The following is a 26,701-nucleotide window of genomic DNA, read 5'->3' on the forward strand; positions in this document are numbered from 1 at the left end:
TACAAAAGAAGAGTACAGACAGGTGGCGCAGAAGTGCCGAAATGGCGTCAGGAAGGCTAAAGCTGTGAGTGAGCTGAGATTAGCGAGGGATGCTAAAAGCAATAAAAAGGCTTTCTTCAGATAAGTGAGTAGTAAAAGACAGAGGAAAGAAATGGTGGTTCAACTGCTTAATGAGGATGGCAAATTGATAACAGATGACAAAGAAAAGGCCAACGTGCTTAATTCCTACTTTGGCTCAGACTTCTCCCAAAAACAGGTCTATGACCCCCCTGGAAAAAGTGAAGCAGAAGTTGAGGGGGCAGGATTGCATTTGAGAATGATAAACAAATGGTCAAAGAACACCTAATTTCCTTGAATGAGTTCAAATCTCCAGGGCCCGATGAACTGCATCCTAGAGTAATGAAGGAGCTAGTGGAAGAACTCTCAGAACCTCTGACAATTATCTTTGCAAAATCATGGAAGACGGGTGAGGTGCCGGACGACTGGAGGAGGGCTAACGTTGTCCCTATCTTCAAAAAGGGCAAAAACGAGGAACCTGGGAACTACAGACCACTCAGTCTGACATCTGTCCCTGGGAAAATTCTGGAGCAGATTACAAAGAAGTCAATCTGTAAGCACCTTGAAAATAATGCAGTGATTACTAGAAGCCAACATGGATTTGTCAGGAACAAATCCTGTCAGACTAATTTTATCTAATTTTTTGATCAGGTAACCTCCCTTGTGGACTGTGGGAATGCTGTGGACATCATATATCTTGACTTCAGCAAACCTTTTGACAAAGTGCCCCATGATATTCTGATTAACAAACTAGCTAAAAGTGGGCTAGATGGAACAACTATTAGGTGGATTCACAGTTGGCTACAGAATCGGACTCCAAGAGTACTTATCAATGGAACCTTCTCAAACTGGGGAGAGGCAACAAGTGGGGTACCGCAGGGCTCAGTCCTGGGCCCAGTGGTCTTCAACACTTTTATTAATGATTTGGACGAGGAGGTGCAGGGAACGCTTATCAAATTTGCAGATGACACAAAATTGGGTGGGATAGCTAATACCCTGGAAGACAGAAACAAACTTCAAAGTGAACTTGATAGGCTGGAATGCTGGGCTGAAAACAACAAAATGAAATTGAATAGGAATAAATGCCAAGTTCTACATCTAGGAAATAGAAACCAAATGCACAGTTACAAGATGGGGGATACTTGGCTCAGCAAGACTACAAATGAGGATCTTGGAATTGTTGCAGATCACAAGCTGAATATGAGTCAACAGTGTGATATGGCTGCAAGAAAGGCAAATGCTATTTTGGGCTGCATTAATAGAAGTATAGCTTCCAAATCGCGTGAGGTACTAGTTCCTCTCTATTCAGCCCTGGTTAGGCCTCATCTAGAGTATTGCATCGAGTTCTGGGCTCCACAATTCAAGAAGGGCGCAGACAAGCTGGAGCGTGTTCAGAGGTGGGCAACCAGGATGATCAGAGGTCTGGAAACAAAGCCCTATGAAGAGAGACTGAAAGAACGGGGCATGTTTAGCCTGGAGAAGAGAAGATTGAGGGGAGACATGAAAGCACTCTTCAAATACTTAAAAGGTTGTCTCACAGGGGAGTGCCAGGATCTCTTCTCAATCACCCCTGAGTGCAGGACACGGAATAACGGGCTGAACTTACAGGAAGCCAGATTCCAGCTGGACATCAGGAAAAACTTCCTGACTGTTAGAGCAGTACAACAATAGAACCAGTTACCTAGGGAGGTTGTGGTCTCTCCCACACTAGAGGCCTTCAAGAGGCAGCTGGACAACCATCTGTCAGGGATGCTTTAGGGATGCTTTAGGGTGGATTGAGCAGGGGGTTGGACTCAGTGGATTTATAGGCCCCTTCCAACTCTGCTATTCTATGATTCTATGAAAAAGGCACACAGGGATGGACTTTTGCAACAGCTGTACTCTCCACAAAACAAATTAACTAAATCTTTGGAGTTTGCAAGCAGAACATTCAGCAAGCCGGAAGAGTTCACTTTGCTAGTTTTACTTTCGACTAGACATGCAGCTTAAAAAAAGGTTTCAAACAGGCTGGTTGTCAGAATTCGCCCTCGCAGAAACATTGGAATCTGCCTTTTACAGAGTCAAAACATTGGTCCATCTGGCCCAGTGTCAGCGACACTCTCTGGGTGGAGTTTTCCCAGCACTGCCAGGAGTTCTTGGGGAATCGAACCCGGGGCGTCCCACGTGCAAAGCAAGTGCCCTCCCACTGAACTACGGCCCCACTGGCTTATTTATATGCACCTTTTCTGCAATGACTGCGCTAGAAGGGGTTCACAACAGACAGAGATACAACAATAACACATCAAACAAGTCCATTACAAAAATAAATAGGTAAAATAAGCAACAGTATCCCACATCAATACAATGCTCTGTTTCTAGCAATTATACTTGAACAACCAACTTTGCTGTGATGACAGCATTAACTAGACAGTTACAGTTAATTTACCCAAACTAGTAAAGCCAGTGTAACAGGTGCAATAAGGATTTTAAAGGGCTAAAAACTCCCACAGGGATAAGAAAAATAATAACTGAAAGAAAAACCTACACTAGCTAAGCCTGCCTGGACTGCACCTGATCTCTCTACCTCACGGGAACATGGAGGTCATCTGACTCCAGACGGCGTTTTCATAATCCCTTTTCTGTAGGGACTTGGTGCAGTCACTGACCTCAGAAGGTCAAGTGCCAAATTCCTGGGACTTCTTATCAATGTGCCCCCAATAAGCACGTTAAGTGGATTTGCAGGCTCCCGCTAATGGGAGACGAGCTGGCTTTACTCCCCTGAATTTTTGTGAAAGGCTGTGCCCAGATCTGAGGAGCCTCCCTTGGATTTAAGGCCTGGCAGCTGTAGGTCACCTTTTCAAAAAACAAAAAACAAACACAGATTTTGTTTTGAAGGATTTTCCCCCGGTTGTTCGTTTAGAAAGTTCCATAAAGAAATGAATAAGGATGTAAAACCTTCTTATGAAAGCAGAGGATCAGCCCGTGAACACAAAACAATTGAAATAAATAAATATGAAAAGAAGCAGATGAGAAACTAGCAAGGTCTCCTGTGGACTGAACTCTCCCCATCACTTCCAGCTTGTTCTTTAACTTTCACCTTATTTGAACATGTGGCAAGGAATCTGCAGGCAATTTTTCACACTGTGGAAATGCATTTACTCCTAGCTTGATTGCAGAGAATAGGCAACCCAGACCATTTTAAAAGGCCATCAGGAGAGGAATATGACACGTTCTGAGCTTTACAAAAGTACCCCCATGATAAGAACTGGGCAGAGGAATAGGGGGGTGGGATGTTGCTAGAGTTTGAATAAGGGTGCTTGAATAGGCAAACACCTCCACTTTATTTCTGCCAGGAGATGTGGGGCAGGCAGCGCAGCCCACCTTGGACGTCCTAGATGCCCTACTAGGTCCAGGACACCTAAGAGACCTGCCTTCTCATGTATCAGTCTGTCCACTCCTTAACAGTCCAAGGTGGGGAAGGACTGGTGGCTTTTCCTCTGAAGGTTTTCCCCCTATGCAAGGTAATGGCACAAAGGTGCTCAGTGAACTTGTATGAGGGCGGGGAGAACCCTGCAGGTGTGAAATTGTAGAGTGGACCAATGGGGTGAAAGAGCCCTCCCTCCATCCAATTTCAGCTAAAGGTTTCTCCCCCTTGCAACCAAACAGCTTCACTCTATTAGCTTACATGGCCTGGGGCCAGAATCCTGCAGGAGCAAAACCAGAGGTTTGGGGGAGAAGTCCACCTCTTGCAGGTTTTCTACAGAGCAGTGGTCTTCCCCTCTAACCTTGGATTTGGGCCCTGAAACATTTTTTCACCATGCCCATAGGAACTAGTGGAGCCATTAATTCCTATGGAAGTGGCAGAAAGATTGTCAGTGTGAACACTTCCCATTTTTTACATTTTTTGGGGTATTTTTCAAGTTAATCCAAAGAGAGCTTTGGGAAGCCTATCAGACACAGCTGAGCTTGAGTGCCCTTTTTTCTGGTATTCTCTGTAAGTCATGGCTGCCCTTCCTTTCCTCTCCTATGGTAGATAAAGCTGCTATTGTCAACCACTGTTTGGTTTGGCCAGTATTAGCAAGCAGAAGTGATGAAAGCTGAATTATCCTGGCTAAACTATCCTTGCTCTAAGCTTAATGGCAGATGTATCTTTGTTCTTCTAGTTCAGGCTTGCAAATAGCCACTTGCCTGGTTGGCTCTGGGTGGTAAAAATCACCTCCAGGTGACCATGCAGGCCAGGGAAGATTTTGGCACTTAGAAGAAACTGGTTCTTTGCTTTTTCTGCCCCATCCACTTTCAATCCACTGATGTGGAACTAAATGCTAATATAGGGCATGCTCTCTAAAAGTTTCTCAGATGAAAACAGGAAAATAGGAAGTTGCGTTCTATCCAATCAGAGCATTGGGCCATCTAGCACGGTAGTGTCCACATAGTTTTCCCCAACCTGGTCCCCAGGTCAGACATCTGCCAGGGATGCTTTCAACTAGATTCCTGCACTGAGCTGGGGTTGGGACTCAATGGCCTACATGGCCACTTCCATCTCTAGGATCCTATGGTTGTAGTGCATGAGCAACTGACATGGAGCCAGGTACCCTGGCCCTCAGCTATGTTGGTATGTACCAGGAGGAGGAGGAGGAGGTGGTGGAGGAGAAGGAGAAGGAGAACAACAACAACATCAACAACTCTTAGGAGTTATTGTTGCTTGGATCATGTACAGGAAAGAGGGGAGGGGATAGACAGGTCAGATGGCAATTCTAACACATATGCCAAACTAGACTAATCTTTTCTAGAAGGATTCAATTTGTTCTAAGCAGCTTCAATCACATTCCATTTATGTGTCAATCTACCCCGATGGAAGATTTTGGATTATCTCCCTTAGTAACGTAGAAATGACATGGCTGAAATCTGGTACACTGCACTGATACTTGATGGCATTTTCTACTATGCTTTCCAGGAACTTGCCCATCTCTGCCTCTCCCCCCACTGCCTCTGGTTCCTTTGGTGCATTTAGAAAACAAAACGATCAATCTCACCCGATCAATCACACAATCACAATGTCTTAAGCTTCCCTTGTAGAAACAGGAGCGGACTCTCTCAATGCAAATTCTTTCAAGGTCATCAGTGACTTCAAGCCTTGATCAGATAAATTCACACAGTGTTTTGTTTCATAAAACATATCAGGTATCATGACAAGCTAGGATGATGAATTGGTTGTCTTTCGACCTCTCAATTTCTAAAACATCAGGCTCAGGCAAGACAAGCTGCTCTCTAGAGTCTGTTTTATAGCCACATTTGTTACCAAACTCCCAAAGTGCTCTAGATATAGAAAAGCCTTTGATTCACAGACTAACTCTTTACTGAACCACTTCTGTGTTTATATGCTGCTGCTTCACTGAATTATCTGATGTCTGAGAAGAAATAACTCTTCCGGGTTCTGCCAAGTGAGCCTCTAGAGTCTGCAAAGCTGATAATGTAAATGCACTAAGGAGAAATCCAGATTCACACCACCGCTGATTCACTCCTGTCCTTAACAGGCTTCTTCTCATTTGTTTCTCAGTTCATAGAAAACCTTTACACTTTCCTCAAATGGCGAAAGAACTACCCACATTAAAATCATAATTGCTTGTGGTGTGATCTAATAAATGCTCACAGCAATAATTAACAACTTTGGATCTGGAACATCCATCATACATAGCAAAAAAGGGTGACCCATCAAGATGGTTTGGTAAGCCAACTGCAGCTGTATGTGCATTCTCCATCTCAAGTGGTCAACCTTGCATGCGATTAAACCCATAACATAGTCCGTTGCCCTTTGGCATTGTGCTTCTTTTGCTTATCTAAAAATGTTCCATCATTATTATTATTATTATTATTATTATATTTATTTGTATCCCTCCTTTTGCCCAATACTGGGCCTCAAGGCGGTCTTACAAAGTTTAAAACACACATTGTAAAACCTAGAAAAATGTAAAAATAAATAAATGAATGAATAAAATTAATTAATTAATTAAAAAACCATTTAAAATACACAACAAAATTATAAGTCATTAACATAGATGGAGGACCAAGTTACTCTCCAAAGGCCTGTTGGAACATATTTTGTCCTTTCAGTTCACTTTCAGGGGGCTGCCCTTAAAATTGTTTCCTGTTGATCCTCAAGTTTCCACTCTCCTGGAGGCAGGACTAAAGCACAGAGTTAAAATCTGATATTTTGTAAGAATATCACTCAAAATATGGGAATATAAAATTAAGGCTGTTCTCATTTCCCCTCTGCCAGGATCTCAAACCTAACTATCCAGTATTTCCATATCGAAAAGGCCCTGTGTCTCTCAGAAGACCAGATTTCAGTTCTGCTCACACCAACCCTACAAGAAATGAGGCCAGAAGCCAAATATGAAACAATGGAAGCCATTTAAAACAGCTCAGGAAACAGCATCTGTGAGATGAAATACTGTCTTCAAACAAGATGTGTTTGGATAACTCCAGTTTCATAACTCATTTCTTCCGATGTTAAAAATTCGCAACAACACAAAGGAATGTACTGTGTGGGGAGTTCAACATCTGACACAGGGAAATGGGTCCACTTATTTCATGATATGCATCTAATGAGTTGCAGGAGCGCAAAACCCATCTGGGCTTAAAGAGAAATGACATTAAGGACACTTGCAAGAATCTTTAGGACTTCCTCATTTGTTTCTTTGTAGAAATAAATAGCAGCCAAATCACTCCATGATGAGCAGAGACTCTCTTACAAAAGGTGAGCAAGGCTTCGAGATCATGTGATTTCTCCTGTATTTTGTAATGAACACAATTTCTTCTTTACTGTTTGGACCATCAGGTGACTGTGGCATTTCCAGCCCTGTCTGTTTCTACTGGATGGCCAGCACCATTTATTTTCACGATTAGCATTAATTAATTCACAATTAGCTTTTATAATTAAAAGGAATGAAGTGGGAGCCATTTCCCCATAGCCAAATCCCCCACCATCACTGGTATAAAGCATCTCCTTCCCACCCAACTGGACGTCACCCAACCAGGAGAAAGAACACCCATCAGGTAGGACGATTGATGCCCTCCTCATGACCTTCGCCATGTGTGAACAGTGCATGCAACTGGGAGTGGGGGAGGCAGGAGGGATGAAGCACTAATTAAATAGTCATACATTGCTACGGAATCTTCTACCTATTTTTAAACTATGACACACCCAATCCAGAGGGCTTTGAACACACTGTTGACAACACAGATGACCACTTGTGGGAGAGCAGAAAGGGATCAGGAGAGGGTCCCTAGCTCAGTGGTAGTGCGCAAGGACCCAGATTCAATCCTCAGCACCTTCAAGGTAGGGCTGGAAAGACTCCTGTCTCAGACCCTGGGGAACTGCTGCTAGTCAGGACCGTGCTGGACTACAGCACCAATGACCTGAATGTATAAGGCAGTTACCTGCCAACAGCCAAGGTACACAAGTCAGCACCAACTGTACCTGCAGAGCCGGTCCAGAAGAGCATCGTCTGTCCTGAAACTTGTTTGAATGCATGCAATGGAGACAATGAAAATGTCACAGTAACATTTTCTCCACTGTGGTTATCACGGTACGTGTGTAATGATGCAACTTATCTTGGATGCATAAAATCTAATTGCATTATCCATGCAAATCCAGATTACGGCAGCATTTTATGAACTGACATGGTGACAGTTTGAGTGGTCATCTCCCTTTTCCCAGGGGATTAACTAAATTTATTACTAGATTTAGATTTATTTGAGGACTTTATAGTGATGTAAAAAAAAACCCTGATCTTCTCTGTTCCAAACCCTTTTGCCCCGGCTTCCTTCCACTTCATCCCTGAGCCAAATATAAACTTGCATACAGGAAATGCCTTTAAAGAAACCAGCACCTCCCTGAATCCCGAAGAATGTCAGAAATAAACTGTCCCTGGACATGAAGGGAGCAACTCTTTTCAATCATACTGAGAAGCAGCCTTAACTCCTTGTGTTTCAGCTCCCGTCAAATGTTCACAAGGCGGGGGGGGGGGGACCTAACTGAAACAGTCAAGAGAAACAGCATCTCATCCCTTCACGCATGCTAGAATTCCTTTTTTACATTTACAAAAGAAATAGAAAGCATTAAATAGAAAATGTTCCTACAATTCTGAAGCAATCCATGTACATTAATATCAACAGCACGGTTTTGCTCATGAAAGAATAGGATGCTGGATGATTTGGGCTTTAATCCCACAATGTGGACATGGCGGGCGGGCGGGGGGCGGGGGTGGGCAGCAACACAAGGAGGTGTGGGATTTTCCATGGCCAAATGCACAATTTCATTGCGTTTAATGGCTTGATATAAAAAGCTAAGTGGGACAGCCTCCGCCATCCAAAGGAAGGCTTTGGATCTTCTTCCAAGTTCCTTGGCTGTATTGTAAGGAAGCCACAGTACATATAAGTGAAATAATCACATGACCTGCTCAGCCAGGCTTCCATTTCCCCCTTTCTTTATGTTAGACTGTAGGCACTACGGCAATAAAATACACTGATGCTGATGAGAAGGGATAACCAAATGCTGCTAATTACATCACACTAACGTGTCCGGTTAAGCAGACCATCCCTTGCGCCATAGAAACCCAACGTTTCAACGTTAAACAAGGCCCAGTGCTTGACCTCCGCAACTGCCCCTCTTTCTCTCTCCCTGTGTGACATCGGCAGAACGGGGCCAACGCCTCCGGCAGGGGAGCAGACTCGGGCACCAGACCTACAGGATGCAAATTTGCATAAAATCTCCCTATGCTAATGTATATCTATATACACAAATTTAGAAAATAATTACTACAAGTTATTTACATTTCCCAGGAGGCAAAACCAGCCAATTAATTTCTCATCCAAATCTCCTCAAACTCTAAAATAAATTCTTCAGTTAATTTGACCCAAATCACCCCAAATCAGTTCCTCTTTAATTGCTACCCAATTCCCACCCAGACCCCACTCCAAAATGTAATTAAGTTCCCATCTGTTAATTATGCCGAATTAATTAACCATTATTACTTCCATAAGTTACACTGTGGCACAGAATTCTATCGGGATGGGGTCCAAAATGCTGGGTGGGGGATGATATTAGGTGTAACCTGAATAATTTATTCTGTTCATCGTTTTTTGTGCTAATGGGATACTTGCTGAAGAGAATGCAATTTCTTTAAGGACACACATGCACACACACACACACACACACACACACATACACACCAATGCTCTCAATGCACATCCCAAGGCTCAGAGGCCCAAAGAGTAACAGGAGGGTCCACTACAACTTGGGAGACAGACGGTCAGGAAAAACACACAGCAGAAGCAACAGAGGTTTCCAGTGCTACAGAACTGCTCATGACGGGCGGGCGAAGAAGCGATGTTTGCATTCGCCCAACGCTTTTGAGCATCAACTTGATCATCTTCTCTCCTTTGATTTCCACAAGCGCTTACAAGCACTGTTTGGTTTGCACAAACAGGAAAAAATGCACAAATCTAATGTGATAGTATGGGGAAATTACACACAAAAAATGGAGTACTTTTCAAAGTTGCTCAACTTTTCCCCAGAGCATGAAATTGAACTTTTTTAAAAAAAAGTCAAATGCCTTTTTTTCCCGAAATGTGCGCACTTTTCAAAGGCAAGCGCATGTTTGAGAATTTGCAAAGATTTTCAGAGAATACATTGTCCTGCTCACAGTAAAAACGAAATACTTATTATTATTATTATTATTATTAATTATTTATTTATTTATTTATTTATATAGCACCATCAATGTACATGGTGCTGTGCAGATTACACAGTAAATAGCAAGACCCTGTTCCTATTGCTCATGTTTGGAAAGGGAAACACAGAACTAAATGAAATACTGAATGAAGTAGATAATGTAAAAACCCTGTCAAATGGGCTAACTGTGATGACGTTTGTACCTGCATTACCCAGAGAAAAGGGCTGGGCTGTGGCAGGAGGCAACTCACAACGCAGAGGTAGTGGTTAAAAAACAGAAGACCTTTCTAGGTCACAAGAGCAACCTTTTAGTAGCCCCCATAGTTCAGTTTTGTTTTGTAATGTACCAGCTGCTGCAGTGACTTACTGTACAGAACTAACCTTCTGCCATACCACATCGAATGTTTCCTCGTAGGGTTGCCACCTTCCGTTTACAAAACATCTGGCACCTGGGCCCAAGTGCCTATGCAAAGGTTAAGTGTTCCCCTCAGAGGGAAATGAGGTCACACGTGGGCAAGCTGGGGCCCGCAGGTTGCCTGCAGTTCTTGAGGCCTTCAGCGTGGCCTGTAGCAGGTGCCTAAACAGACAACGCACAGCCTTCTCAGGACACACTGGAGCAAGCGACGTTCGTCCTTCTTAAGGATCCATCGTGGTTTCCTGCCAAATTTCAAAGGCAAACCACTGCTCTTTTTGCCACCACATACTGCAATCGTTTTGGTGGGGGAGGGCAGGGGCCACAGAAGAGGTCAGGATGGGGGCACGCATGCCCCGCACAGGCCACATGTTGCCCCCACACACACACACACACACACTCCCATTCCTGCAACTGGCTATGGGGATAACATTAGGGACGGCACTCTAACATTCTTGCTGGGCAGCAGCCCCATTTCCACGCAAGAAGAAAATGCAGCCAGGAACATGCAGTCATGTGGAGGCGCATCTCCACATTTAACACCTTTTTCAGGCTTTTATCTTAGAAATGGGCCGTGACTGTGAATGCATTCATCTCCCCAAATATGGGGGAGAAAGGTGCTACCATTTCCCTCCCAGCCATCTGTTTTCCACTTGCTGTGAGAAATGGCAGGAAATCCCTCGATGCAACGACTGAGCTGGGCACAGAGCAACTGTACAATAAAGCATCCAGGATGGAGCTCTGGTCCCAATCAAGGCCTGCATTTTATTCTGATCCAGATGTTCTCTTCATTTTCAAAACCTCTGGGGCACATTTGAGGCACTGGCTGAAACACAATACTCATGTGAAATTTGTAAAGATGCTCACACTATGTGAAGCGTACAGCCCTGCATCAGTACTTTTAGATTGTGATTTTAGATTGTAAGCCATATGGCAGATTGTCTTGTTTTGTTTTATTCTGTGCAGTGCCATGAAAATTGATGGTGCTTTATAAATGAGTATTAATATTAATATTAATAATAATAATAATTTCTAAGTAGAAGCAAAGGCTGAAAATCTGGCCCAGAAGCAAGTAGCCACTCCTTAAGATGGACTGGAAATAGCTTAAGCCAGCCTCTTCCCCTACCCAAACAGAACAGTCACGCTCCAGACCAGAAACAACTGGGCAGTGATCAAGAAAGTGCCCTTAAGTATCTATTCCATAACCGGTTAATGAATGCTGCTGCCACTGCAGAAGACGGCGGTCCACAGCCACTACACATGAAGGACATTGGGGGCTGCTAGACAGAAGGCCCTGCAATGTTTATTCCATCTTTTCTTCCTTACTAGGTTATCTGCAGTAAGAGAGTAGATAGAAGAAGCAGTGGGAAACACACGGCAGCAAAGAGTGGGAGACGTTGTCAAATGGACCCCCGGTAAAATTCCGCGAATGAGGCAGGGTGATGGCACAAGAACACCTGGGCTGGAAGCAGCCATATGCTGAAAAAAGCACTTAACCAGGATCCCTTCAGCATCCTTTCAGTACTCTATTCTGCTGTACAAGTGATCAAAATGCAGACTGTCTCATTCTACTTGCAGCCCATGCATACAGGTGAAATGAAGACTTCGCGACTGTGAGACCAGAACCAGGGAATTGTGCCGTCACGCCCCTCTTCAGACAGGAGCGGCATGAACAGTCCCTTCCTCCTCCCACAGCACTCTGGGGAAAGCCATGCCTGTTAAAAGCAGCATGAAACCCAAACACGCTCCTAATGCAGAGACGACCAGTGATTTGTCCAAGTGCACACCACTCGCACGCACGGCAGGGAAGGAAGACGCGGTCTCAGAGGCACGGAAACGTTGGGAAGGAGGGTAGAAGGGCTGGAATTTTGAGAGAGCTGCCAGGGCTGGTCACAGACACCCCTTTCCCGGGAGGCTAAAAGAAAAGGAGGGTTGCTCACGGACAAGCGCAAGCGGGGAGAGGCGGAGCTCCAAAACACAAAGCCCCGCTTTTGAACCCACAGCTTCTTGCTACAACATCCACTTCACAGAAGGCAAACCGACAAGGCACAGAGGCAAGGAGCTTGGCCAAGAAACTGAGAATGCGGCAGCGGTGGGGGCTGAGCTCCAAATACAAAAACATTCTTTTGACCCCAAATAGAGACAGTGCCGGATGCTGCCCTTCGTTGCCCAGCATGCCAGCCTCCCAGTTACTGGTTTTCAATTTTAAAAAGAATTGAAATAAAACTCAGGAGGGGCGAAAAAGAGTTGTCCATGAGTTAGACGTTTGTATAACAATGTGCAAAATATCATTTGTTTTGCCATTTTTTGAGCTAAGCCCGATTAGATATTCTTGGCCGCATTTACTGATATGATAGCGTGTGCGTGCGCACGTGTGTGTGTGTGTGTATGTGCGTATATATTATTTGCAATCTATAAAACTTGAAATAAAATATTAAACTTGAAAAAGACGCCTACTGCCTCTGAGCATGAATTACTAGCCTTCATGGCTAAAGGCTGTTCAAACCCAGCACCGTACTCAGTATTCCGGACTGGCCCACTAGCATTAATGGATTCTTTTGTAAACCGTCTAAACTGGCACCAAGCCTGGAAGCAGAAGGGTGTGAAATCGGTGTGCCCTTTAGAGGTTTATCTGACGGATTAAAGAAGGGTCATGCCACCATTTGGCTTCAACAACGCACTTTTCAGACCTGGGCAGTAATATCTCCCTCCGCCTGTTCAGGCTGCCTCTGGCACCAGATGACAAGCACCGTTTCCTGATAAGCAACCGTTAAACCGGATAGTTAGACAGTGCCATTGCTGTACACTCCATAAATGTTCCCGGCACACGCTGTGAGGATAATATGTCACTTATTAACTGGCAGCAAAGATAAACCAAGAGGGAGAAGAGGAAGGGAATTAGCAAATGTGGGTAGAACTGGATCGTCTCCAGGTTTAATTCAGAGCTGCTTCATTCGCATCGAGGAGTAAGTAAGAAAGAATCACAGCAGCCCGTGTGCCAGCCAACCAGAAGCTGACACAACAGCCACTGGGAGTAGCCGGAGAAAATGACCGAGAAACAACCAGAAGACAGGAAAAGAGGCTGGGCGCTTTGGTAACCTTCTCATTGGTTTTGCAATGTCGAGACCACGTTTTCTGTCACCCTTTCCCTCAAAGTCTGGAACAGAAATGTCAAGGCAAAATTGCAGGAGCCACAAATGCATCATCTAGGGCCAGGGAACTCAACACATGAAATAGCCAGTATTGCCATCCTCAGGGCCCAGGACAAATATCTCCTTTGCCTAATGAGCAATGCAGCACTTTGAATGTGGCTCAGGCATTATTAGCCAGTTTTAGTGTTTTCTACAGTTAAAGCAGTCAGTGTCGTTATGTTGAGATCTTGTTTTGTTGTAATTAATGATTGTGGTGTGTGTTTTAGATTTTACTGTTATATTTTGGGATGGGGAGATATTGTTTGCTGCCCTGGGTTGAAGGTGCAGCCTTGAAATGTATTAATTAAGTATATCAATAATTAAATAAGCTTGGCTATTTAGACAGAGAAAACTGGGTTATTTATTTATTATTAATAATATATGCTGTTTAATATAAAAACTACAGACCAGTTAGTCTGACATCCAGCCCTGGGAATTTTTTTGGAGCCGGTTATAAAGAAGACAATCTGTAAGCACCTTGGAAACAATGCAGTGATTACTAGAAGCCAGCATGGATTTGTCAAGAACAAATCCTGCCAGACTACTCTGATTTCATTCTTTGATCAGGTAACCTCCCTTGTGGATTGTGGGAATGCTGTGGACATCATGTATCTTGACTTCAGCAAAGCTTTTGACAAAGTACAAAGTACAGCAAACTAGATAAAAGTGGGCTAGATGGAACACCTATTAGGTGGATTCACAGTTGGCTACAGAATCGGACTCACAGGCCTTTGCTAGCCCAGGGGTTATCCCAGGTTGATACCCGGGATTGCCCCTGTGCGTCCAGATGAGCAGAGGGGATCCTGGGCTCAGGCAAGAATCAACCCTCCCTGGCCCCAGGATAAAGCTTAACCCTTTTGGCCTGCTTTTTCTCGCAGTCTCGGGCTGAGCCTGAGACTGCGAGCGTGTGGCCCTTTTTCGCGGCTTTTCCCGGCTCCGCGCAATTACTCGCGAGGAGCCGGGAGCGCTGCGCCCATCGGGGCACAGTTTGGGGGGAGCAGGGAAACCCATTTTAAAAAAAAAACTTAATTTTTTTTTAAAAAAACCAAAGCGTTCATGCGTTGTTCCTTTAAAAAAAAATGGTGGACGCGACAGCTCTCTACTTGAGTCACCTCGCGTTACGTGTAGACGAGGGCGGGATCTTGTGTTATTGGCAACACGAGATCACCCCTCCCCCATCCTGGGATATCCGGTAGGTCTAGAAAAGGCCAAAGTGTTCTTATCAATGGTACTTTCGCAGTCCTGGGCCCAGTACACTTTAACATTTTTATTAATGATTTGGATGAGGAGGTGCAGGAAAAGCTTTTCAGATGACACAAAATTGGGTGGAATAGTAATACCCTGGAAGACAGAAATTGTGATTTTGATAGGCCGGAGCAGTGGTTCCCAACACCGCTCCCTTGGTTCCACCAACTCATGCCCAGTGCCCCCTACCCTACACTATAAAAATCATTATTCAGAATAGCGGTTTTCAACGACCCACTAAGGAAGATAATAACAATAAAATTCAAAACAGTAACACTTAATCGAATATTTATTCAAAATCTGAAGCACCCGCCGCAGGCTTGCCGAGGGAGGGAGGGAAAAGAGAGCAAACGCCTCTGTTTTGCAGCCGGCGTGGCGGGGCACACCAAGCAGGGTATGTCTCTTCATTAGCGTTTTGGTGCTTTTGAAACATTTCAATTCACCATTAAAAGGACTCTTTCTGTAAACCGCCCAGAGAACCCTGGCTATGGGAGCAGTATATAAGTGTAATAAATAAATAAATAAGCGGTATTAATACATGTGTGGATTCTTCCCCTATATGGCTTGGGACCAAACTACCTTCTCCCATAAAATGTCCCTGGGTTTTAAGACCTTCTGGAGAGGCATTTATTGGAAAAGACCACCTCGAGCGCCCCCCTGCCACCCCCTTGCCTCTTAACGCCCCCCTATGTAATCCCACCGCCCCCAAGGGGGCAGTACCGCCCACTTTGGGAACCACTGGGCTGGAGCGCTGGGCTGAAAACAGAATGAAATTTAATAGGGATAAATGCCAAGTTCTACACCTAAGAAAAGGAAACCAAAGGCAAAGTTACAAGATGGGGGATACTTGGCTCAGCTATACTACAAGCGAGAAGGATCTTGGAATTGTTGTAGATCACAAGCTGAATAGGAGCCAACAGTGCAATATGGCTGCAAGAAAAGCAAATGCTATTTTGGGCTGCACTAATAGAAGTATAACTTCCAAATCATGTGAGGTGTTCCCCTCTATTTGGCCCTGGTTAGGCCTTATCTTGAGTATTGCATCCAGTTCTGGGCTCCACACTACAAGCTGGAGGGGGTTCAGAGGAGGGAAACGAGGATGATCAGGGGTCTGGAAGCAAAACCCTATGAGGAGAGACTGAAAGAACTGGGCATGATTAGCCTGGAGAAGAGAAGGCTGAGGGGAGACATGATAGCACTCTTCAAATACCCAAAAGGTTGTCACACAGAGGAGGGCCAGGATCTCTTCTCGATCCTCCCAGAGTGCAGGACACAGAATAATGGGCTCAAGTTACAGGAAGCCAGATTCCAGCTGGACATCAGGAAAAACTTCCTGACTGTTAAGAGCAGTAGGACAATGGAACCGATGACCAAGGGAGGTGGTGGGCTCTCCCACGTGAGAGGTCTTCAAGAGCCACCTGGACAGCCATCTATCAGGGATGCTTTAAGGTGGATTCCTGCCCTTTTCCTTCCTCGGCATCTTCGTTCTCATTCCGTGAGTCTCCCTTATATATGTTTTGTTTTGCTTCTAACCAAGCAATACAGCAATAACATTCTACACCATCTGGAAAGGCCCGAACCTTCTCTGGCTGTCTTGAAAGCATCCAGAGAAGGGAATTCCCTAACTTCCCTGGACAGTTTATTTCACTGCTGAATTCCCACCCCCGATTTAACCTAAACCTGTGTTCCTTCAGTTGATGCCTGCAGCTTCCTGTTCTACCAGGACTCCAGCAAGTTCCTGCTGTTCTGTTGTTTGACCAGCTGCAACTGCGTGGAACCACCATTTAGAAGCACGGTGCAGCATTTACATCAGGTCTTTTATACGTCTGACTTCGCACCCAGAACAAAGAGCATTTCAGTCTAATATCTACCACAGGGGACTAAAAAAGGAGCCTGTCTCTTTAAACGGCTGAGTCCTACGCGCTTGCAGAAGTTAATATAATTATCTGGAGGTGACTCTGTGGGAGACTCAGCACAAGGAGGGTCATTGTGGCTCAATTATTAACTGGGCTGGGGGCTGGGGAGGGACAGACCCCTGACTTTATTGGAATGTGGACTTACTCGGCGGCAATGTTGCCGTTGCCAGAGAATGCACCGGAACTGTGCACAAAGGTTAATTAATTCAACCTCCGTGCTAGACTGAGCCGTCCGGCCACTTGATCTCTGAGAACGCTCATTGCACTGCACTGCACTGCACTTCTTACCCCGATGTGAAATCCAGCTGCCTCTGGTTTCCCCAAGGGGAAGAAAAAATGTCTGGTCACCAGGGCATGAGTCTAGCACAGCACCGCTCAGCATCTCAAAGGGGAAGCAGGTCCCGACCTTGCCGAAGGAAGGAGGGCTGGGTGCTTCCAAGACAGAGGGCTCCTGGTGCTGCCAGACAGACAGTATATTGGGCAGCAGTTCCAGCTTTTTCTCCTAAGCCGATTTTTTACGGGAAGAAAAAGGATGAAAGAAGTGGAAGGGAGACCCGGAAACGTACAGACCCCTGTAAAATCCCATGAACGCGGCAGGGCAACGGCACGGTCAAAGCCGGGTCTGGAAGCCGCCCTGGATTCTGGTTCCGTTTCCCACTGTGTGGTGCCCCAAACAGAACAAGCATAGGGCCGCTCACGTCCCAGGAAACATCTGAGATTTGTCCACCTTAGTTAGCAAACGTCTCCGAATGCCTCAAAGAGAAGGGTGTTGTGCTGTGGGCCCCTAGCCTGCCAGAACAGTCAGTTCAAAAGTTAGTGATAAGGATTTGAGACAGAAGATGAATGAAAGACTGTGTGGGGATAATGCGCCGCTTACGCAACATGAGATTAGGAAAAGCAGGGACGAGACAGAACTCACGCGTGTGTCATTTTCCCCTACTTACCGTATTTCTTCGATTCTAAGACGCACTTTCCCCCCCCCATATAAACATCTCTAAAAATGGGGTGCGTCTTAGAATTGTGGGTGCATTTATTATTTCTTAGAATCAAAGCTTTTTTTCTGTTGGTGGTACTGAAATTAGTGTGTGTCTTATAATCGATGGCATTTTAGAATTGAAGAAATACGGTAACTGTGGAACTATCCTGGCTCCCTAGGTCGTGGACACTGTCACTGGAGGGTCAGCTACTGCAGCTGACCCTCCAGTGACCACCTGGTGCCCATGCCCACCTCTCCCCACTGCAACAGGTCCTCCAGAGACAATGCCTAGTGCTAGCGCTCCCTTCTTTGTATGCTCCCCCAGGCCAAACACTCTCCTCCCACCCATTAAGAGGAAAGGAGGGAGCTCTCTTCCTCTTCCCCCCTCCCTAACCCCACAATTCTAGTAGCCTTTGGAAGAACGACATCTTCCACAGGTCACCAGCTCATTGATGCACAGAGTGCCAGTGTGGCCCTGTTCCTACAGCGGCCACTGCTGCTTCCACCATCAGGCCAGGTATGGCATGAAGGGGAAGGAAGGGCATCATTTTCAGTAAAACAAAGGTTATTTCACACACACACACATTCAGAAATAACTCAATTTACTCATGAGCCAATTTGAAATGTCTGGGGCCAAGTTCACTCATATGTAGTAGCAGGTTTAAAAGCTTGAGTATCTGGCAAGAGTTTAAAAAATGAAAGAACAAGACAGATATCCAAAGGCTTTCTGTCCCCTTCTTGATGTTTACTTCCAGATTCAATACCTGAATTGAAGAAGGAGCGACTGGGTTTCCTAACAGGGATAGTGTAGTTTGAAAAAGCACAGAAAAGGGCAACTAAAATGATCCAGGGGCTGCAGGAACGCCTCTGTGAGGAAAGGCTACAACATCTGGGATTGTTGAGTTTAGAGAAAAGGTGAGAAGACGGACATGAAGGAAGTATACAGAACGATGGCTGGGATGGAGAAAGCAGAGAGGGAGCCAATTTTCTCCCTCTCCCATAATACTAGAACCCAACAGGGTCATCCCATGAAGCTGATTGGTGGGAGATCCAGGACAAATAAAAGGATTTCTTCTCATAGCACATAGTTAAACTATGGAACTCCCTACCACAAGACGTAGTGATGGACACCAATTTGGCTGGCTTTAAAAGGGGGTAGACAAATTCCTGGAGGAGGAGGCTATCAACGGTTTCTCATCCTGATGGTTATATGCTGCCTCCAGTGTTAGAGGCAATAGGCCTGCGTATACCAGTTGCTGGGGAACGCAACCGGAAGGGTGCCACTGAACTCATGTCGTAACGGTGAACCACCCACAGAGCTCCAGCTATTGGGCGGCTTAAAAATGTAATAAATAAATCACAAATAAATAAATACTTGTGGGCTTCGCAGAGGCAGCCGCTTGGCCACTATGTGAACAGACTGCTGGACTACATGGACCTCGGTCTGATCCAGCATCAGGGCCCTCATGCTTTTATGTTTCCACACGCTCCCTGCCCACGCTCACAACACACAGGGAGGTCAAGCAGCCCTTTAGAGCCAATTACCAAATCTGAACGAGCCACAACTGTGCATTGGCTGTAGAATTTGCGGCAGCCGTGCCACTGGGCGGCCACCATCCACACACCAATGTATTCCACTTCTGGTGTTCCACCTCACCCTTTCGACCACTCAGCCAGTCTGCCACTGGCAGCTGGCTCACAGGGCAGCTCCCCTTCTTCATGCAAGCCCCACTGAAATGAACAAGCTCGGTCAGTGGTCTTGTGCAGCTCCTGTTCCTTTCAGTGGGGCTTGGGATAGAGCGGGAAGGAGGGACAGCTGCTGCGCCTGGGAGTGGGCGGGGAGAGGCCCTTCAGGGAACAGGCAGACGCTGCGCCTCCTTCCCGCTCTATCCCATGCTGAGGCACAACAGGTGGGCTTGCGCCAAAGGCCCTCCCAGCAGATTTTGCCCCAAAGCAGTTTTTGTTTTCTATTCTTAGCCTTTTTTCTGATAAGACTTATATTCCCACCACCACCACCACCACCACCACCCACAGAGTCCAAGGATGGCAGAACTAAACAGATTATTAGAACATTAGAGGGTAAATCAAAATACAGCCAAGTGCAACAGCATAAAAAGGATAAAAAGGAATATTCAACCCTGATGTGGACAAAAGAAAGGATTAGCGAATGATCCCAGGCAGGAATCCTTAGCCTTCCTTGCAAAGGGCTCGAAGGCTTTATGAATGAAAAGAGACAGATAAGAACTAAACTCTAGTTTATCAGTCAGGTTTCTTCTCATTACGTGACAGAGCATGTCAGCAAGCAAGATCTCCAGCTCATAGGTGGGCAGGTGATGTGTTGAGTCAAAACATCTTCCCCTACCCTACCAGAACCCCCAATGTACCATTTGGACCTGATCCAAAGCCCACTGAAGTCCAGGCCTACAGATCTTCATAAGTTTCATCTAGAAGCCTTTGGGGATCATTGAGTTGACTGAGTAAAGGCATTTTTTTTCCTTATGGCCAACACAACTGTCTTTATTTTTGAATGACATAGTTGTTGTAGCTCGGTCAGCAATGGTGCGATGGGGCCCTAAGAACGTAAGCGCCAAAGGCCTCTCCAGTCCAGCATTCTGTTCCCACAGTGACCAGTCAGATGCCTATGGGAAGCCCACCAGCAGAACATGATTGCAGGCATATCCTTCCACTCATGTCCCACTGCAACTGTCATATAGAGGTTTACTGCCTCCGACACTGGAGGTAAAATCTAGCCATCATGACGTAGCCGTTGATAGCCTTCTCCTCCAGGGAAGTCAATGCGGTTGGCAAACTGGTCCTTCTTTAAAGAGGCATCATTAAGGCTAGCAGCTGAACATGCTGGGGTGATCACAAGGAGGGTGGGGGTTGATACTCAAGGATATAAAGGAGAGCTAAAGCTCTCCACGGTGGGACCTGAGCTTTTAGGAAAATGGAGGCATGTATACAGCCTGGACTATAGGGAGACCTGTGTTTCACCCAACTAGGGCTTAGCTGGGAGGTGGGTGGAAAGAGTAGCAGCTGGTGGTGGGATGGATGGACCCCATCAACGGCCATCATCACCACTTCCCTTTTGCTCCTTGCGACAAACGACAATTACCAGGTGCTGAGGATGATAAAGCTCCTGTACTTTTTAACGAACATTGAGTGCTTTTGCCCCTTCAACATTGACAGTACATAGAAGAGGAAAGCCCAGCAGGCACAACTTTCTTTTCTTGGCTACATGACCAGCTACACCTGCAGAAATTCCCCCTGCTACACAAGTGTTGAAGGTGCAGGAGCCCTGCTGCCCTCCACTGTAGCTGGTCATCCCAGAGCGATAGAAGAGACAGAGGGAAAACAACTCCATCTCCATTTTCGTAAATACTCCCTGAGTGCTTTCTAGGCCAATTGTTCGCCCAGCAATTGTAGGAAAGGTCCACAAAGAGGAGGTACCAACCAGTGCTGCATGTCTGACTGTATGGTACCCAAAGTTGATGTACGTGCAAGCATGCGTGCACCACAGTTGTGTGCCATGTGCACTGATCAGCACAGCTCCCCTGTAGATTGAACTTCGCCAATGGCACTGGGTCCCACTGGCTCAGCTTGCCCGTCCGTCACCTGCAAAAGCTCTTACCCGGAAGAGAAGTTGGGATGAGGCAACCTCTCTTCCATACCATGACCCTCAAACAGATTTCCTCAGCCTTTCCAGCATCGCTAAAACCAACAAGACGCAACACAAGAACCCCCCAAACGATGCACAACGTACTCCAGGAGCGGAGCAGAGGCAGAAAGAGCAACGGAGGGAGTTGGAGTGTCGTCTCCATGTCAGACAGCTGGAGTTGCTGTAACAGCTGACGAACGTTATGAAACATCCCAACCTCCCTGACAACAGAGAAGCTCTTCTTCTTTGTAACACTCCCAAAGAAATAATGTACTGGGCTTAAAACCAGCCACCCACCTAACCAGCGCCTTTCTCACCTGTCACATACGGCACCTTTCCCTATCATCTCAAGGCAAATACAGGCACGCTGAATCCTTGAAGGGAAAACAGGCTTGTCAATTCATCACGTGAGTGTCTGGCGTTCCCCTTCAAAGTTATGCCTCTCCAAGGCAAAGGCCCAGAGAGGGGGGAGGGAGAGAGAGAGAGAGAGAGAGAGAGAGAGAGAGAGAGAGAGAGAGAGAGAGAAGCAGCTAACCAACAACATCAGAGCACATTTTGCTGAAATGAAGATGTCTCATTTACCTTGAGGCTGTGTTGTATCTGCTGTGCCTCCTCCCACACAGGCACACAATCCTTGTGGGGAAATTCTGCCTCGGCTAAAAGGGAGACCCGCTGGAAGTCAGGAATCCTTTAACGGTTCTGCCTTTGTCTGGGCTGCGACCCCAGCAGGGCAAAAAGCACCGTGAAGATGCCGGGAAGGGGGGGGGAGAGGTTATTGCGAGCTACAGAGCAGCAGAAACTGCTGCTACTCCTTAGCCGTTGTCAGCGCAAACTGGACTGTTCCACGCACAGGTGTCCCGGCTGGACGGGGCTGGGCTGGGCGCTGGGGCGTCCTCCTCCTGCGGGCCTCAGCCAATGGCTTACGGTGACGGTCAGCTGAAGCCTCTGGGAACCTTTCCAAACAGCTGTGCGTTCCCCGCCCTCCGCTCTCCTTTCGCCTGTGAAACTTGTCAAGCGTCTCCTGTACTTCAGTTCCAGCACCTCCAGATGCAAAAAACGCGGCCCGTGCGTTAAGTGAAAGGCTCTGTGCCATCAGACGTGCGCAGAGAGAAGGGACGCAGCAGGGAAATGCAGGCAGCAGTGAGCACACCTCCAGCCCTCCCGCCCTCCCATCTCCTGTTTCAGGGCTGCGCAGCTAAACCACAAGGCAACAAACTCACCAGACAAGGGGATCGGTCTACAGCACGGGCCAAAACTAGGACGCTGACAAGCAAAGGGAAAAGAAACGGCTACCTCACTGGAATCCCGTCCTTCCTCCAAGGACCAAAAGGCAGCGTAAATGGGGTGATTCCACTTTATTTTTATCCACGCACATATGAACTCACCCTGTGAATTAGAGAAGCCAGAGAGCTTGTGACTTCAGCAAAACCACCTGGTGAGTTTCACTGTTGGGTGGGCGCTTGAACTTTAGGGCCTTGCTAGACCTACCGGGTGTTCCGTGCTTGAGGAGGGGTGAAAACGGGGTTTCCTGTATAGGTGTGAAGCCTTGTGTGGGTTATCCCGGTATTGGAGGAGGGTGGTTGCGGGAGTTTGCTCCGGTTGTGGTGCTGTCGGGTCGAGCACGGGATGCGCAGCCACACCGGCCTGATTTTCGGGGGGGGGGGGTTCGTCCGCGGCACGATTTGTGCAAGTGCGAAAGAGCGCAATCCGCGGTGGTTGGTGGCGGCTGAAATGCCTCTGCTGCTTATGTTGGATTCTGCCCCCAGGGCTGGGCACAAGGGAGCCAGTTGGCATTGGGGGATGACCCACAGGGGGCGTGGCCAGCGGTGGCAGGAGGATGGAAAAGAGTGGCATTGTTGAGCGGCAACATTGACAAGGCAGAGATGCTGTCATTTGATTTCGGGGGTGATGACAGACGTATTGTGATCTGAGGACAGTCGTCCGCATGTGCACTCTGCGCCTACATCTCCCATCTGGCCTCTGAGTTTTTCTGGTGATGACCAGCCCTGCGCCCTTCCCCCCCATCCAACAGATCTAGAATCTCCTGGTGCCGCCAAGTGACCCCTCCTCCCCTTCGGAGCCATTCCTGATACCTACACATGGGCCAAGCAGAAAGAAGGGGGGCTCGTCAGTTTCCGCTCCAGCGGAGGTGCGAAACTGGCAACAGCAGCCTGCCACCATCACTCCCCCCCCCCCAGCAAATGCAGTCGGAAGGATAGGGGAGTGTATTGAAACAGTGCAAAGGGGCCCCAGGGCACGTGCCCACCCCCTCGGCTGATGCTTCCCTGACCTTCCACCTGCCGCCGCGTGGCCAATGGAAGATGTCCGCCCACCCTCGCCTGTTGCCCCCTTACACCCAGCTGCCACTTACCCACACCAATAGGCACACAGCCCTGCCTCCCTCTACCGTGCCCGCCATTCCCCACTCGCCTTTACATCATCTGTGCAGCCTAAACCACCAGCATTAGGACGGGACCTGTGGCTGCCCACCGCGACAGGCCACCAACTTCCCATTATAGTTGGATGCCCGCCTTCCCGAAAAGTTACCCACACAGAGGTTACAAGCTCCACATATCCCACACATCCACAACACCACCACCCCCAACAACTCATCAGACAGTTTTTCGGTCGTCTGTTTGTGCACAAAGCAGACCTGTTTAGTTTTTTAAAAAAGCCGCCACGCCGCTGCCCAGCTGCACACGGGGCGCAAATGGAGGATGAGGTTTGGCCGAAACCGCTGGCCACTCCCCTTAGTGCGCCTTCTTCCTGACCAATGCTGACCTCACCGGAAACCGCGCTGACTTCATTTCATCCCACACCTCCACCGCCCGTATACAAATTAGTGCACGCCGACAGGAAAAACCGGGCTTAAAGCCGATTCACAAAACACGGCACAACAGAGGTTTCATCACAGGATGAACACGGATCCTGGTGAACGTCACGTGGACCTGTAAGGACGCCGCCGGTATGTAACACGCGCTACAGCCCCGTCTAGCAACGGCCTTAGTCTCCCTAATATACAAAACGTGCACCCTAGGACTGTACAGATGGAAAGAAAGCCCAGAGACTGAAAAAGGTTCTTTCTTACACACCCTTATCCCACGCTCAGCCTCACTTCTGAGGGTCTGGTCAGCTTCAGGGGCTCTTCGCGTTCCCACATCCAAACACCTGGAGGGAGGGCACAAGGTGGAGGAAAGCTTCCCTAGAGCCCATGACTAAAGGACAGATAACAAATCCCCACACTTATATCCACACTGCAAAAGGGTTGTTGCCTGTTTCTCATGCCTGGGAATCTTCTATGCCAATGTGCGCCCTGAATGTGTGTATCTTAAATTTGAATTCTAGTAACTGTCTAGCATATCCCAAAAGCCTTCACTGATCCAGGCAGTGTGAATGACATGCATTTAGGGTGCTTTTAGGCTGAGTTCAAATGAAGAAAGAAAGCAAGAGAGGTTGTGCAAGATGTGCACTTTCACACACTCTTTATGTGCAAAATAATAATTCCCCAAAGAATCTCATGTTCATTAAAGTCAGGTGAACGCTCTTCTTTAAACTAGAAATAGTCCTTCTCTCTATGATAGGCAGAGCCACACTAAAGGGGGCAGGAATGAGCCCCGACCCACAGACACGGCGGTGGGGTTCATCTGGGCAAACAGCCCAGAGGTAAAGACAAGGCTTCTAAAGGGGGAGGGAGACCTTTCACACAAGCACCACATTCTTTGGTTTGGGTTTTCTGCTGCTGAGCACACTGCCTTTGGCATAAGCAAGAAACCACCACTGGTTGTGGGAAGAGGAGGGGAAACTGGGCATCATGGTGGCATCATGTCACACATCCTCTTTTATTATTTATTTATTATTGCACTTATATCCCACCTTTTTTCCTCCTTAAGGAACCCAAGGCGGCGTACATAATCCTCCTCCTCTCCATTTTATCCTCATAACAACAACCCTGTGAGGTAGGTTGGGCTGAGAGTGTGTGACTGGCCCAAAGTCACCCAGTGAGTGGGAACTAGAACCCAGTTCTCCCGACTCCCAGTCCAACACTTTAGCCACTACGCCACACTGGCTCTTTTAGCCGTTTCAGGGAGAGAGAGGTTGGGCTACAGCCAAGCAACCCCACAACTCTGGATTCTGTAGCTGCACCCAGAGACCCAAGGCTGGTTGAACCACCCAGAGAGCTTCAGCTATTGGGCAGTATAAAAATGTAATAAATAAATACACAGGACAAACGCCGTCCCCGGGTCGGAGGAGGGACCGGGCCACGGCACAGCACAGCACAAAGCTGCCTGTGAAAAATGTCCCCCTGACCTGGCTACCCTCCCCCACCCCACACACCCCTGCTCCACCAGCTGCCCTGTCACATCATACAGCCCCCCTCTAGGCCCGGACTACAAGTGCCCACACCGAACAAATGTCCCCAACCCCCTACGCGGCCAGAGATATCCAAAGGGGATGGCCTTACTTGGGACTTATTTCCAAGTAAACCCAGGCTGCTAGACTGCAAGGCTGCACAGTTAGGATGCCCCAGCCCTGCAAAAGTGTGTTCTTGGTTTTCGTTTCAGAACTGCTGCTTTACTCATGTGCAAGTTAAGCTGTACTTCTAGGCATGACTACCCAGGAGTAAGTCCTACTGAGTGAAATGGGATTTACTCCCACATAAATGTGTATTGGAATGCAGCCCCAATAGATAACTTAATGGATTAAATCTCATACGAGTAAGTTGTCTAAGATTCCTTTACCCACGTCGCCCCCTCCACCCCGGCTCCAAAATGAAGCTGCCCATTCCCTTTAGGACTGAAAACGCAAACATCCCCAGAACACACCCTGCAATTAATCTGCGACATGTGCACAGGCATGGATTTCAGAGCACATAAGTCATGGCCAGGGAAGTCACAACCGCTTCATGGGTGGCGCTCTCTCTCTCTCTCTCTCTCTCTCACACACACACACACACACACACACCAAAAGACTTTGATCGCTAATGCTGCTTTGCCTGCTCCACAGCTGTGTTTTGTCACCTGCCAAATGGCAAGAAGCTATGCAGGAAATCTCCCTCCCTCCCTCTCCCCAGATCCCACCATGATGAAACCAAGATTTGGGTTGTCCATCCAGACATCAGCCTGTGCTTTTCAGCCTACGCTATGCATGATTCTATCTCCAAAACAAATGCTGCAGAAACTGGCAAGAAAAAGAGTCACAAGAGCACTTGGAAGGTGTTCTGCAGCTCCTCCAAGGACCCCACAGTTCTAGCAGAGAGCCCACCACACAAAGATCAAGCCTGAATCTGATTTTTCCTCTCCAATCACTTATTTAAGTTAACGTTTATATGATCAACCCTAGAACTAGATCTCCCAAATGCCAGGCGAACCTCTTTGGGATGTTTATTCCATAAGTGGGGTCCAACCACTGAAAAGGCCCTCTCTCTTGTAGCCCCCCGCCTAGCTTCCTTTGGTAGGGTCACTCAGAGGAGGGCCTCTGGAGATGACCCAAGGGTCTGAGCACGTACATGTGAGAGGAGATGTGGCCCTACG

General features: G+C 47.2%; 1 protein-coding gene and 1 pseudogene across 2 annotated transcripts in view; both read right to left on the reverse strand.

Moving 5' to 3' along the window:
• STARD8 (StAR related lipid transfer domain containing 8) overlaps window positions 1–26,701 on the reverse strand; it is an 85,190-nt gene that overhangs the window by 40,428 nt on the left and 18,061 nt on the right. Inside the window, exon 1 of one of the 2 annotated variants that reach the window (XM_063141555.1) lies at window positions 21,753–21,824. The exons of the other annotated variant lie outside the window; for it this stretch is intronic. The gene's annotated coding sequence lies outside the window, so the exon portion shown is untranslated. Of the gene's footprint in view, window positions 1–21,752; window positions 21,825–26,701 lie in introns of those variants that run through there. 2 annotated transcript variants of the gene reach the window in all.
• On the reverse strand, window positions 4,880–5,877 carry LOC134409381 (protein phosphatase 1A-like; annotated as a pseudogene).

Source organism: Elgaria multicarinata, chromosome 15, assembly GCF_023053635.1.
Source record: "Elgaria multicarinata webbii isolate HBS135686 ecotype San Diego chromosome 15, rElgMul1.1.pri, whole genome shotgun sequence".
NCBI classification, from domain to species: domain Eukaryota; kingdom Metazoa; phylum Chordata; class Lepidosauria; order Squamata; family Anguidae; genus Elgaria; species Elgaria multicarinata.